This window comes from Rousettus aegyptiacus, unplaced genomic scaffold (genome assembly GCF_014176215.1).
Source record: "Rousettus aegyptiacus isolate mRouAeg1 unplaced genomic scaffold, mRouAeg1.p scaffold_m13_p_2, whole genome shotgun sequence".
Taxonomy (NCBI): Eukaryota; Metazoa; Chordata; class Mammalia; order Chiroptera; family Pteropodidae; genus Rousettus; species Rousettus aegyptiacus.
This window is the reverse complement of record NW_023416295.1, coordinates 139,528,320-139,541,230: the sequence shown is the minus strand read 5'-3', so window position 1 is coordinate 139,541,230 and position 12,911 is coordinate 139,528,320. Positions and strand designations below refer to the sequence as shown.

The 12,911-nt window shown below is 34.0% G+C and overlaps 1 long non-coding RNA gene across 1 annotated transcript in view; it reads left to right on the top strand.

Annotated features, from left to right (window-relative positions):
• Nucleotides 1–12,911, top strand: part of LOC118613847 — a 52,116-nt gene that overhangs the window by 36,024 nt on the left and 3,181 nt on the right. Inside the window, exons 2-3 of the long non-coding RNA XR_004955961.1 lie at nucleotides 2,925–3,038; nucleotides 9,447–9,642. This is a non-coding gene — a long non-coding RNA (uncharacterized LOC118613847). The remainder of the gene's footprint in view (nucleotides 1–2,924; nucleotides 3,039–9,446; nucleotides 9,643–12,911) is intronic.

The window sequence follows — 12,911 nt, the reverse complement described above, 5'->3', positions numbered from 1 at the left end:
ATAGTAGCTTTATTTATAAATTCCAAAACTCAGAAGCAATTAAGATGTCTTTCAGTAGGTGAATGGAAAAAATGTGGTACATTTAGGCAATGGAATATTATTCACTGCTAAAAAGAAATAAGCTATCAAGCAAAGACATGGAGGAAACTTAAAAGTATATTACTACGTAAAAGAAGTCAATCTGAAAAGCAATATACTGTCTGATTTCCAATATATGACATTCTGGAAAAGGCAAAGCCATGGAGACAATAAAAAGATTAGTGGTTATGGGGGCTGAGAGCAGGATGGGATGAATAGGCAGTACACAGAGGACATTTAGGGCAGTGGAACTATTCTGTGTGATACCACAATGGTAGTAGATACATGCCATTTTACATTTATCCAAACCCATAGAATGTACATACCAAGAGTTGACCCTAATGTAAACCATGGACTTTAGATGATACTGATACATCAATTCAGTTTCATCAATTGTAACAAATACAGCACTCTGGTGGGGGATGTTGATAATAGTGGAGGCTATGCATGTGTGTGGGGAGGGGGCATATGGGAAATTTCTGTACTTTCTGCTTAATTTTGCTGTGTATATCAAACTGCTCTAGTAAATTAAGCCTATTAAGAAGATACAATGACTGATATACATATATATTTCCTTGATCTGTCAGTAGATGGAACAAAAAACAAATATTGTTTCCTCAAGCTATTTTTCAATGAAAGGAATGCAGGCTCATTGGACAAATGACTGATTCTAGGACTAGGGCAGGAAATATGCAAGATGATTCTGGATCATCTTGTAGTACTAGAAAATAAGGAAGCGCTCAATAAAACAAAGCAAAACAAGATAAAACACATAAGCAAACCACAATGATTTGGTGTGCCAAAGGGGCACAAAGGCCAACAAAAAGAATTCCCAATGGTCAAAGCTAACGCAAGTTGAGCAACATAATAAATAAAATAATAATGGATTATAAATGCAAAGTGTAAAATAAATGAGTCCATACTGATATAAGCAAATGATTGACTAAATAAATGAGGGAAAATGTACATATCTGCCATGCAAAAGAATTTCAGATGATATATATAGTTACTCTACCCTCAGAGATATAGAGCATAATCTCTCAGTCCTTAAGCGTGGGCTGCGCAGAATGACTTCCTTCCAAAAGAGTAGAGTTTGGAAAGGAGGAAAAAGAGTAACCTTATAACAATGATAAGTCACATTGATGATACGTACCTTGTTATTATATAATGAAAATAGTGTAGTAACTCTGTGGTTGTCCTGCTAATAAAACCTCAACCCTAGTCTAATACTGAGAAAAACATCAGATAGATCCCCGCTGAAGGAAGTTCTGCAACATACCTGGCCAGTACTCTTCAAAGTTGTCAAGGCATCAAAAGAAGGCATACCTGAGAAACTGTCACAGCCAAGAAGACCCTAATGAAACACAGGAATAAATACAATGTGGTATTCTGGATGAGATCCTGTAATAGAAAAAGCACATTAGGTGAAATGAAGAAAATCTGAAAAAAACTAATAACTTTAGTTTCATGTATCAGTATTGATTCATTATTTGCGACAAATGTGTTATAACATTGAAAGATATTAGGGAAAACTGGGTGTGGAATATGTGGAAATTCTTTGCACTATCTTCCACAATTTTCTATAAAAATAAACTTACTATAAAATAAGTTTCGTTTTAAAAATATAATGACTCAGAATTCTTCCAAGCACTAGCATTAATCCATAGATGTAGAAAAATCAACAAATCCCACAAATGGAAAACAAATCCACAGCTATACATGTGAAAGTAAAGCTGAAGAAACCCCAACAAAAATAGTCAAAAAGTCAAAAAGACCGATGACATCTGTCTGTCTGTCTGTCTGTATATCTATCTATCTATCTATCTATCTATCTATCTATCTATCTATAATCTGTCTATCTATCATCTATCATTTATTGAGAGAAAAAAATTTAGAGGATATTATGGATAATTTTATGCTAATAAATTTAAAAATTGGGTAAAATGTACTAATCCCTAAAAAATTAACTTTTCAAAATTGTCTCAAGATAAGAGGAAAACAATAATCCTAAAAGTATTAAGGACACTACATTCTTAGTAAAAAGAATTTACAGAATGAAAACTTGCTGCCCAGATGTCCCTGGACGTTTCTACCATATTTTCAAGAACAAGTAATTTAACTAATGCATAAAACTATTACAGTGTTGAAAAAGAGGAAATCCTCTTCTCTGTGATGCTAGCATTACCTGTAATATGTGATAAGGACAGCAAAAATAGTAAAGTAACAGCCCAATCAGTTAAAAAACAAAGTCGAAATAATTTAAACAAAATATTACTAGCTAAATCACACTATGCTCAAATAAGTTATCACATCATGACTAAGTAAGACATTATAAAAATGAAAGATTGGTTTAAAATTGTTAATTACAGTTATTTATTATTTTAAGAGACTAAAGTAGAAAAAAGCACTTTTATATGTCTGTTTTCAAAAGATATTTTTACTAGGCAGAGAATTCTAGGTTGACAATTCTCACAATAAAGCAAGATCCTTCTGAGAACTAATGTTCCTTGAATTATGAGGTTTTCCTGTTTGGCTGGTTGGAACAGGCACTGTTTTAGACTCATGTGAACAAGAGGAACTTTAATTGTTTGGGATAGTTGTTTCCTTCAAGTAATTTTCTCACACACGTGTGTTGTTGTTTCATATATTTTATCTAGTTTTTCAGTTGTTTTAGATGGGAGGGTAAATCTGGTGCCTTTTACTCCATCTTGGCTGGAAGCAGAACTTATTGATCTGTTTTAAAAGTCTCCTAGCTTCCCAGACTCATTGTCTCCCAGATCATCTTTTATTTTGCTACAAGAATTATCTTCATAAACACAAACTTTATGTTGCTTTCTTTATCTCAGATGGATGTTTTATTACTGAAAATTGAGAGAAATGACTCCAAGTTTCAGGTAAAGTTTCATCTACGTGTCTGCAAGTTCAACTGCTGCTCCTCTTCTCTTTTAGATGCTATACTGGTAGGTATGATATTTGTATTTGGTATTTCTATATTGAATTTTTTGACTAAAACAGTAACCTTCCATGTTCTATCATTGAAACTGGAAATGCTGTGTAGATCAAGTTACAACGAGAAGAAAGATGTTTTATTTTTCTGTGTATCTCCATTTATCAGTAAGTGACATTATTCTTTTTGGCAAGTTTTGGCATGGACATTTTGCTTTTCTATGATCTCGATATAGTATGTCCTCCTGAAATGCATGAATCTCACAGCTTGAAAATAGCTTGATGCTGTAATTATCAGTAGATAAACATGTAAGCTGCTTCAAAGCCCGTTACACTTTGGATACCATTGCAACAAATAGAAAGAGTAACTACTTTTAATAGTTTCATTTACCTACATAGAGAAACCATGACAGGTCCTTCTTCTGTTCTAATTTATATCTTGCAGAGAGTCCCAACAAGTATACTACAAAATCTCAACACACATAAGAATTTAAAAAATTTAATTTTAAAAGCACTATTCATGTTATCATTACCGGTAACCAAAAGATTTTCTTTTGAATAAAATAATCCCTTGATATTTGACCTATTACGAAATATTATATGTAATTAAGTGTCATCTAAAGCCTTCTCGTCTCCCTGATTAATATAACCCCCTCCCCTGTATTTACTATCCCTGTGTTGCCTTATTTCACTTTGGGCATGAGACTTAGCTTCCCCCTTGGTTACAAAAAAACTCTACTCACATCAATATTTTGTGAATTTAGTTATTTTTTTTTTTAAGACAAGTTGTGGTATAGAATTATGTCATATATCATTTGCTTTTGCCCCTGGCACATCTTTCTCCACGTAATTCTTTTGCCTTATCTTCGTCTTATCACTATCTCCTCCTTGGAGCAACTAAGTTCTTTTCCTTACGTTCTACGTTACAGAAGCATTTTAGTAATTTTTTGTTAATTGACTAGTCCTGTGGGGTGGTTCAATGATATATCGAAATACTTCTTTTCTCCCACACTAATCTTCCCCTCGAGGGGAATTCTGAAAGGTAAAAGACTATAGATTTTTATATATAATGTATCTTTTTTATGCTTATTGCTTAAATGATTTTAATGAGTGCTTTGGAGTTGTAGAAGAGTCTGACAGAAACAGTTAAAGAGTGTACTTTTTCACAAAGTGGCCTAAGACAAAGGTTGCATATATTAAAGAAAATTCCGAACTCTAATGAGCTTAAAGATTTTCATGTAATATTATCATACTTCAATCCTCTCTGTGGCATCTTTTTTTTAAAAAAAAAAAAAAAAAACATGTCCAGGCTTTATAGTATCAATATGTCTCATTTTCCTGTATTTTGAAAACCTTCCTTGAAAGTGGAAATAAGCTAATTTATATATACTGTACTGCAAATAAATACTTTAGCTACATCAAATCTTTTTAGAACTGAGGTAGAATATAAATAAATAAATACATACTTATTAGGAAATGCATATGGATATTTTTGTAGGCATCGGTGTCAGTTCTGGTCAAATCGTGTCTGCTTACCAACTTCCAGTGACCTCAGGGTAAAGTCTAAACTTCTAGCCTTGCTTTTGAAGCCTCTGATGACGTGACCCTGCCTGTATTTCCATCCTTAGAACCTCTGTTTCATGTTTCAAGTATATTGTACTTTTTTCAGCTCTTTAAACCACCATGTACTCAGCTCCAGGCTCTTTCTTACTTGTTCCTTCTGCCTGTTACAGTAATTCCCATCTCTCCCAGACTAGACTGGTTGGTACTTCCGCTATGTCCTGCTATAGCACCTATGTGGTTGCATTTAAGTTTAATTTCCTACTTACTTTTCTTTATCCTCCGCTCAATGGCATAAACTGTATTAGGGCCAGGACTACTTCTTATCTGCTTAACATATCTATTTCTAGAGCTCAGAATGGGGCCTGCAACATGATAGGTATTGAAAAATTATGTTTTAAATGTTGAATAAGAACTAATGGGAAGATCAAGGAAGGAATATTGAATTTGACAAAGTCTTTACCCTTAAAGATCTTGCAATTCTATTAGAGATGGTAAATACACATTCAACTATACTACAAGTTATATAAAATAAGCTAATACCACAGAAGAGAAGTACTATGAAAATAGAAAGGAAGGAAAAACTATCCAAATGAGAGATGTAAGGAAGGGCATCAGGTCTAAAATGGTATCTGAAGAAAATGGTGTTGGAAAAATGGGCCTTGAAGGAAGGGAAAGGCAAGTTTTCAGCATGTTGGCATGAGAGTGGGAAGGCCTTGAGCATGCCATAGATGCCAAATAATTTGTTTTTATTGAAGTGAAGGTGTGGATAATATAGATATAGAGGATGAGGCCAGGGAAGGTGAGTTGGCACTGCTTTGGAGGACCTTGTAGTCAAAGTTAAGGAATATATCTTTAACTTGGTTATTAAAGAAATCTCTGATGGTGTTTCAGCATACCCAGCATTGGTTCATTCTTTTAGTCTTTTTTTCTATCAATTTAAGATACACATACGGTTTTATTTTTATTTCTTAAATAAAAGACTTGTAATAGATATTTATTTGTGTTTTTATATTCTCTTAATCCCATGCTGGCTCCCTCTCCCCTTCCCTAATAAGGAGTAATAGTTTGGCACTAAATAAAGAGTATAATTTATAAAGGTTTCCTTTAGTATGAGATAACCATAAAATTGTGGTAAAATAATTGGTAAACTATTTTTGCATATAGATAAAATTCTTAATAATTAATTGGATAAGGTAATTTAGTCAATAATATTTTAATTCTTTTGACGGTATCATTTAGAGGCAGACTATTATTTTAAATTTCAGTATAGTAACTAGATTTCTTTGAAAATTTCTTTGAGTATTCATAAAATGAAAATTTAGAAATTTAAAGAGGTTGACTATATAACTATCATGTATGCATGAAGAATTATTTGACAACAAATAAAATTATGTTTTGAAAATGTTTGTAATAACAATGAAGATTTTTTATCATATATTAGGCTAAATAAACAACAGCTAAAAAAGACAAACATAATTATTCTAAATAATTCAACATTATGTCATGTTTAATAAAATTTTGTTGAATTATAAAAAAGAAAATAAAGACAAACATCATTTATACAGTATATTGGAAATATTTAAAGCATATAGAAAATATTGGAAGAAAATTAAGTTAGTTTGTCTTTGCATTATGAATTTTTTCTTCCTACATTGCCCTAATTTTAAAAATCTTCATGCCTGATTTATGTTACGTATTATATTAAAATAATAACAACAAGAATTAGTTTTTTTTCTAGCCATATAATTTTAACACTCTATACTTTTGTCTTAGTTACTTTGGGCTGTTATAACAAATTACCATAGATTGGGTGGCTTAAACAATGTTATTTCTCACAGTTCTGGAGCCTAAAAGTGCAAGATGAGGGTGTCTGCATGGTATGGTTCTTGGTAAGGGCCCTCTTCCTAGGGGACCATCTTCTCTCTGTGTCCTCCACCTAGAAAGGGACCTCTCTGTCCTCTTATTGTAAGGGCACTAATCCCAATCATAGGGGCTCCACCCTCATGACCTAATCACCTCCTAAAGGCTTAACTTCCTAATACTATCACATTAGCATTAGAATTTCTGATTTTGGGGAGACATAGATATTCAGCCCATTGTTCTTTTCTTTTCCTTTTCATCTATAAGTTCCTAGAAATCAGCTCAGGGTATGGAATGGCAGTAAATTTTAGAAAATAACATTTTTCCTTTTGTTTTTGCTAATAATTTTTTTTGTTTACTTAGAATTTTTATTAATGTCAGGTTAATATCATGATGAACATTTCATATTGTTAAAAAATTTTCTACTCTCTTAATTTTAATTTCTACTGGCTGACATTGAATGTTTTTGAACTTTAGAAATTAAGAAAAATGTATTTAATGCATATACATTTTTGGCACCTACTGTATGCCAGTACTACATTAGTAATCAATGTAAATGATTAAGGCACAGTACTTGGTCTTAAGAAAATTATATCTAATTAGGGTAAGATACAGACATATAAGCCATAGTGATTTTGCCAAGGAGAATGAGAAAATTGCTATCATAAATAGAAGAATGACCAATTATTACATTTGGGAGGAGGAAGCTGATGTTTGACTAATACCTATTCTGTGTTTGATGCTGTCCTAGATGTTTTCAAAAACATACATGAGCCAATTTTATTTTGAGGTTAAGAGATATTAAGTAAAACGTTCAAGTTTTTATACATAGTATTTGTTAAAATTAGGCTTTGAACTCAGGGATATCTGAATGGTTCTAACATAAGACTATGGAAGTGGTGATGGGCTTTCCAAAAAAGGTGATAGCTGGGATTTAATGGTACAATAGAATTTTGATGCATAGGAAAGAGCTCAAAGGAATTTCCAGGTTGAGAGAACTTATCTCCTTGGTGCTTCTCTCACTTCTTCAACTTTCTATCCTCTGTTCTAGTATCCATACATCAGTAACTAAGTTTGAAGACGGCCAAAGTGTACACATGACATATTTTCTATTTGAAGAGGGAGTCCAGCCCTCTCAAGTTGTTTTTCTCTACCTGATTAATGTGATCTTTGTTAAACCCTATGAATGGAAATAAACTAATTAGAGAAAAACAAAATTCTATATCATAAAGATTTTTAGATGGAGTTATGCTTCACTTTATATTATTGTAGTATCATACTCTATTGTTGACCAGATTCCGTATAAGGTAAGTATTTGATTTAGGTCACAATGAGTTAAAAATTTTAAGGCATTGTAGAAATGTAAATCTTTCCAAGCAAACAGCTAGAGCAGCCTAAGGATTTTCATTACAGAGGGGGCCACTTCTTCAGTCTTTGAAAATTATGGCATCAATAAAAATTATATTCAAAGCCATGAAAAATAGCTCTTTGGAGATGTGCCCTTTCAGAAATCGATTTTGCCCAGCAGAATGTATCTGACTGCTATCATAAAAGTTAAAATCATAGGGTGAGAAGGGAACTTAGAAGTTCACCTATTCTACTAACCTGTCTCCGGAAAGGACCATACCTGATCAAGTTTTGAAATACAATATTGTTTTGTTTTTTAGGACCTTCAGGAAAAGAGATAATACAATTTTTTCAGATGCCCAGTTAACATCGAACTGTCTGCTAGGTAGTAAAATCTTTGATTTTAGTTTATATTGTCCCTTGTTTCTTAGCAGAAAATGAGTGTTTATCTTCGCTTTCTTCCTCCTCCCCTCAATATTAACCTATTAGATGCCTTTTGTATCTTTGAAGAAGATTGTTAAATTAATCTCTAAAATTTAATTTCCATCATAAATAATTAGTTTTTCTAATATTTCTTCCTAGATATTATTTTCCTTCTCTTTAAATATCTTCTTTAATAAAGAATAAGTCATTGCCATATTTCACACATCATTCATTAGCCATGATGCCCAGAAAAAATGGATACTCCCCTAGAGGGCAAGATTATATATAAAGAGTTGAAGGATTTGGGGCCTTTGCAGAGGAAGATAAAAAGAAAGACTTTTGATTTTGCTACCACTCATTACCATTTCATACATTAAAACAGTATTATAAAGAATCACAGGGATGGTCATGAGAGTCAAAAACAAGGTGAAATATCATAAATAAACATCAATTTCATGCAGAAGAGTGCACAAGAAATTGGGGTAGGACAGAGGACTAGGACTTTTCATAGACTTTGCCTTGTTTGGGCATGATCATCAGGTACTAAATGAGCTTTGCTGAATTGGGTGGTTTTAGTACAGAAAATGAAGACTACGCTTTCCCCATAAAGTTCGCCTGCCACCTATCAGCGTTATTACAACCTAACTGATTCTGGTGTGTAATGTGAAATATATGTTAAGGCCCCTACACTCCATTGTATATTATATGCTATAGTGTTGTGCTTGTTTACAAACCTTACTATCTTTCTGTTTAGGGGTCATTCTGTCATTTATAGCCATGCTTGTAGCTCACTTAGCCTTTTCCACATAGAGTTTGTGGTTTTCCCTACCTGTATATGCTACCATAATGTATATTGGTGAAGATAATAGTTAAAGGCACAAAACTTTTCCACAGTAGTAAATTCAGACATAACAGATGAAAACATGGGCCCAGAGTAAATAATTTCTGAGAGAATGGTGCATCAGAATGGGACACATTGAGGAGTTATCATAGCTCTGATGGGAACAAATTGATGGGGAAATACTGGAGACAATCATATAGCAAAGAACATTTGACTAATAGGAGAAAAGGAAGAAAAAAATAAATAAAGAACTCTAAAGTAACAAATAAAATAAGAATTATTATCCCAGTGAATTGTGACAGAATAGTATTTGAAAAAATACTGACGGATTCTCCTTCTTCACTTACCCTTATTTTGTTTGTCTTCTTTGGACTTCCTGACTTTCAAGGTGTTCTATACTTCGTTGAAAGAAAATAGATGGAGTAAACTTGAAATAGTGCGGTGCAGTGGTTCTCAAAAGGTGACCCAAAAGAACAGCATCAGGATCTGAAAACTTGCTTGAAATCCAGATGCTTAACCCAGACCAAATGAGTCAGAGATGCTGTGGTTTCCCTAGCAACCTGTGTTTGAACAGTCACCCCCAGGTGAGTTTGATGCAGCTGAAGCTTGAGAACCTCTAGTGTAGTGAATGAAGCCAAGCTCGCCTTTAGGACTGTGATACTTATTACCTAAGCTGCGAAGAATGCAGCTTATCCCTGGTTCCAGGAGTTGCCCAAAACTGAAAGGAGCAGCCTCATCCAAGGTTATATCCCTCTCTGGCACAGCATTTGCCAATGATTTGTTGGTGAGGAGGCATGAAGCTGAGGCATTACTTTAATTTGGGGTATCTGAAGAGCTGCTCCTGCTTCTGAGCTTTTTGTCAAGTCAGCTGTGGCCTCCGTTGCACCTGCATCCTGTTTAACTTTGCCTTTACTCAGTTCTGCTCCTCTGACTCTCAAAGGTGTTGTTTCCAAGACCCATCCTCACATCTTCATCTTAGAGTCTGTTTCCTGAGGAATCTGGAGACTTGTGTCTTTTAGGTTCCTGGCAGAGGTCATAGAGAGGATGTGAGGGCTGGTTGACCTATAAGCTTGACACAGGCAATGGAAGGGCCTTAACCCCTCCCTTGTCTTCGGAATGTACATTCTGCTTACTATAGCTGACCCATGAACAACATAAGTTTGAATCGAGTAGGTTACTTATATATGAAAGTTTTTCCTGTACAGTTTATCCTCCCTATCACAGCATTTTGAATATATATGGATTTTTGACTGTGTGGGGTTTGGTCCCCTAACCCCATAATATTCAAGTGTCAACTGTACTCCTATACTGGCCATTGCTTTGAGGACACGGCCATGAATGAGTATGGGTTGTTGAAACCATCTGAACTGTATCTGTGACTGAATTCAGTCAAGGCTCTGTATAAACTTTCAACTTCTGGTAGGTGGCTGTAGAGAGAGAGCTACTTGTGACACCCAAGACAAGCCTCGTATGTAAGTTCTCTTGCTTATTAAACCCACCGCCTACCAATCTGGAGTGGTCTGCCTCTTTCCTTCTGTCTCTCCTCGCCCTCCATGTCCAGGGCCAGTTTCAAATTTCATTCAGGGAACTGCCAAGGTTGTGAATCAACACATGTTCCAAAAACCCACACACCCACATGAGAGTAACAAGAAGTTTACAAATTAAAAAGAATCACACAAGAATTCAGAAGGAGCCACTTAGGAGAGAGGAGATTTTTGCTAAGCCAACAGGAAGATGAGAGATCCAGGGGAGATGATAAGTGTATGGTTATGTTGGTAGACCTGACTAAGAGGAGCCTTTTATCCATCTTGCTGGGAAGAGCTCTGGGGCAGAGATAGCAGGGTCATATCTGTGGAAATGGAACCTTTGTTAGCCTTGAAGAGATTCCCATGGTCTCAGGTATGTCATTGATGGAGTTGAGAGAGCCAAATTTCCGAAGGGACCAGACAGATAAAAACAAGAGATGTTGCAGGACAACCTGAATAGATTGAAAACCAAAGATGAAATGGAATGACCTACATCTGTGTAGACAGTCTTGCAGTTATGCGACATTGAAAACCAAATAGAGACTCCAGCTTCTCTCACCCCATCAACTACCAAAAGATAAGTGCTAAAATAATCCTCTTCTCACTGGATATTATATTTCCTTTAACAAAAAGAGAAAAATCCTAAATTTGTGAAGACTTGGTTTTTTCCCCTCCATATCAGGATGTGACACAAAAAATTAAATTGTTAAAAATGAAAGTTGTATTTTTTTTTACATCTAATCATGAACTAAGATTTCAACCCCACAGCATGAAGTGCAGATTATTATTTTTTGTTGTTACATAAAGTATGTTAAAAAAAAAAAAAGCAAACAAACAAATAACCAAACAAGTGCCTTTCCAGGGACTCAGAGCAAAGCTGCCTGTAATGGGCAACAACATGTTATTTGATCTCTGCTGAGATGTGTACAGTGGTTAAAGGATCAGAAATAGAATGACAGTTGAGGAAGCCTCTTTTCTTTACAGAACTCTGAGTAATTGTGAACACAGACTACTTTCAGAGTACTTGTACAGAGACCAGTTTGAGGTGGACTAATGTGGATTGCAACAATGAAGAAAGGGATAAAGTTCCCTGATCTGATTTAGAAAAGATATTGCCTTTTTATGGGTTTCACAAATCTTCTAGTGAGGTGGGATTAGTTGTTGTCATAAGAGCATGTTCTCTTGCTGTAGTTATGCGATCATACACAGAATAACAAGAGCTACATTTATGGAGTGCCTGCCATGTGCCGGGCACTGGCCCCAAGTTTAAAATGTGTATAACCACTGTTAATGAAGGTTCTCTAAATATCAGGTGGATTCACCTGTCAAATGTAGTTACTACATGGTGCTCCAACTTAGTAAATCTTTTAAGTGCCTGAACATGTATGGTAAATTTCTAATCAAATAAAAAATTCCTTTGATTTGTTAGGTAATCATAAAAGTTTTCTTGTAAAGAAGAAAGTGTCTTAAACTTCTACAGTGTTGAATGCTGATTATTTCTCAATAAAAGTGGAAAAAAAGGATAAGGATAAAACATTTAGAACCTGAAACTTATGATGATTTGCTATATTTATATGTTATTAAATGTAAATTTAGCTTGTAAGCAAGCTAAAGAATTAAAGGTTACTATAAATCCATGAATAATTGCTTTTCTAATAGCCTCCTATGAAAACCACTTTTTCAACGTTCAAATACTTAAGGTACTTCTACTTTTGAATTTTAAAAAGATAATATTTAGAGAAGCATGTATTCTAGCATTTGGCCATTGTTTAGCAATTGACAATATTTTATGTCATTCTTTTGCATAGAATATGGACATAGTACATTTTGTTAATCTCAAGTGTAAGGATGAAAAGAAAGAACACTCTCTAAAGCTAAAAATTTAGAATTTTCCCCTAGTTTTTCCATGCTTCATCTAGCAGGTTGAACAAGAGTTTTTGATAATGCATTATTATTTTAAATACTTTTTAGGTTTTTAAATTTTAATTAATATATTATTAAGATTTGTTTGTTACTTTGTCTTGGTATTCATTTTATAAATACTTCAAGTTAGGAATCTTAAGAAAATGGATTCTAAAAGAAGATATTTTCAATTAATTAATGTTTCTCTTCTTCCATTTTTAGTAGGTTTTATATAAGGTTAAGTCAAATAATGTTTTTTACTATGACTTTTGGTTCTGATTGACTAGAGAGACTCCTGTAGCTTCTTTTTTTTTCTACTTATGATATAAATGCCCACTGTCTGTTGACTATAAACTACATAATTTTGACAACTTATAGTTGGTAGATATAAATAAATTGTTCAGAGGGACATCAACTCCTTTGTC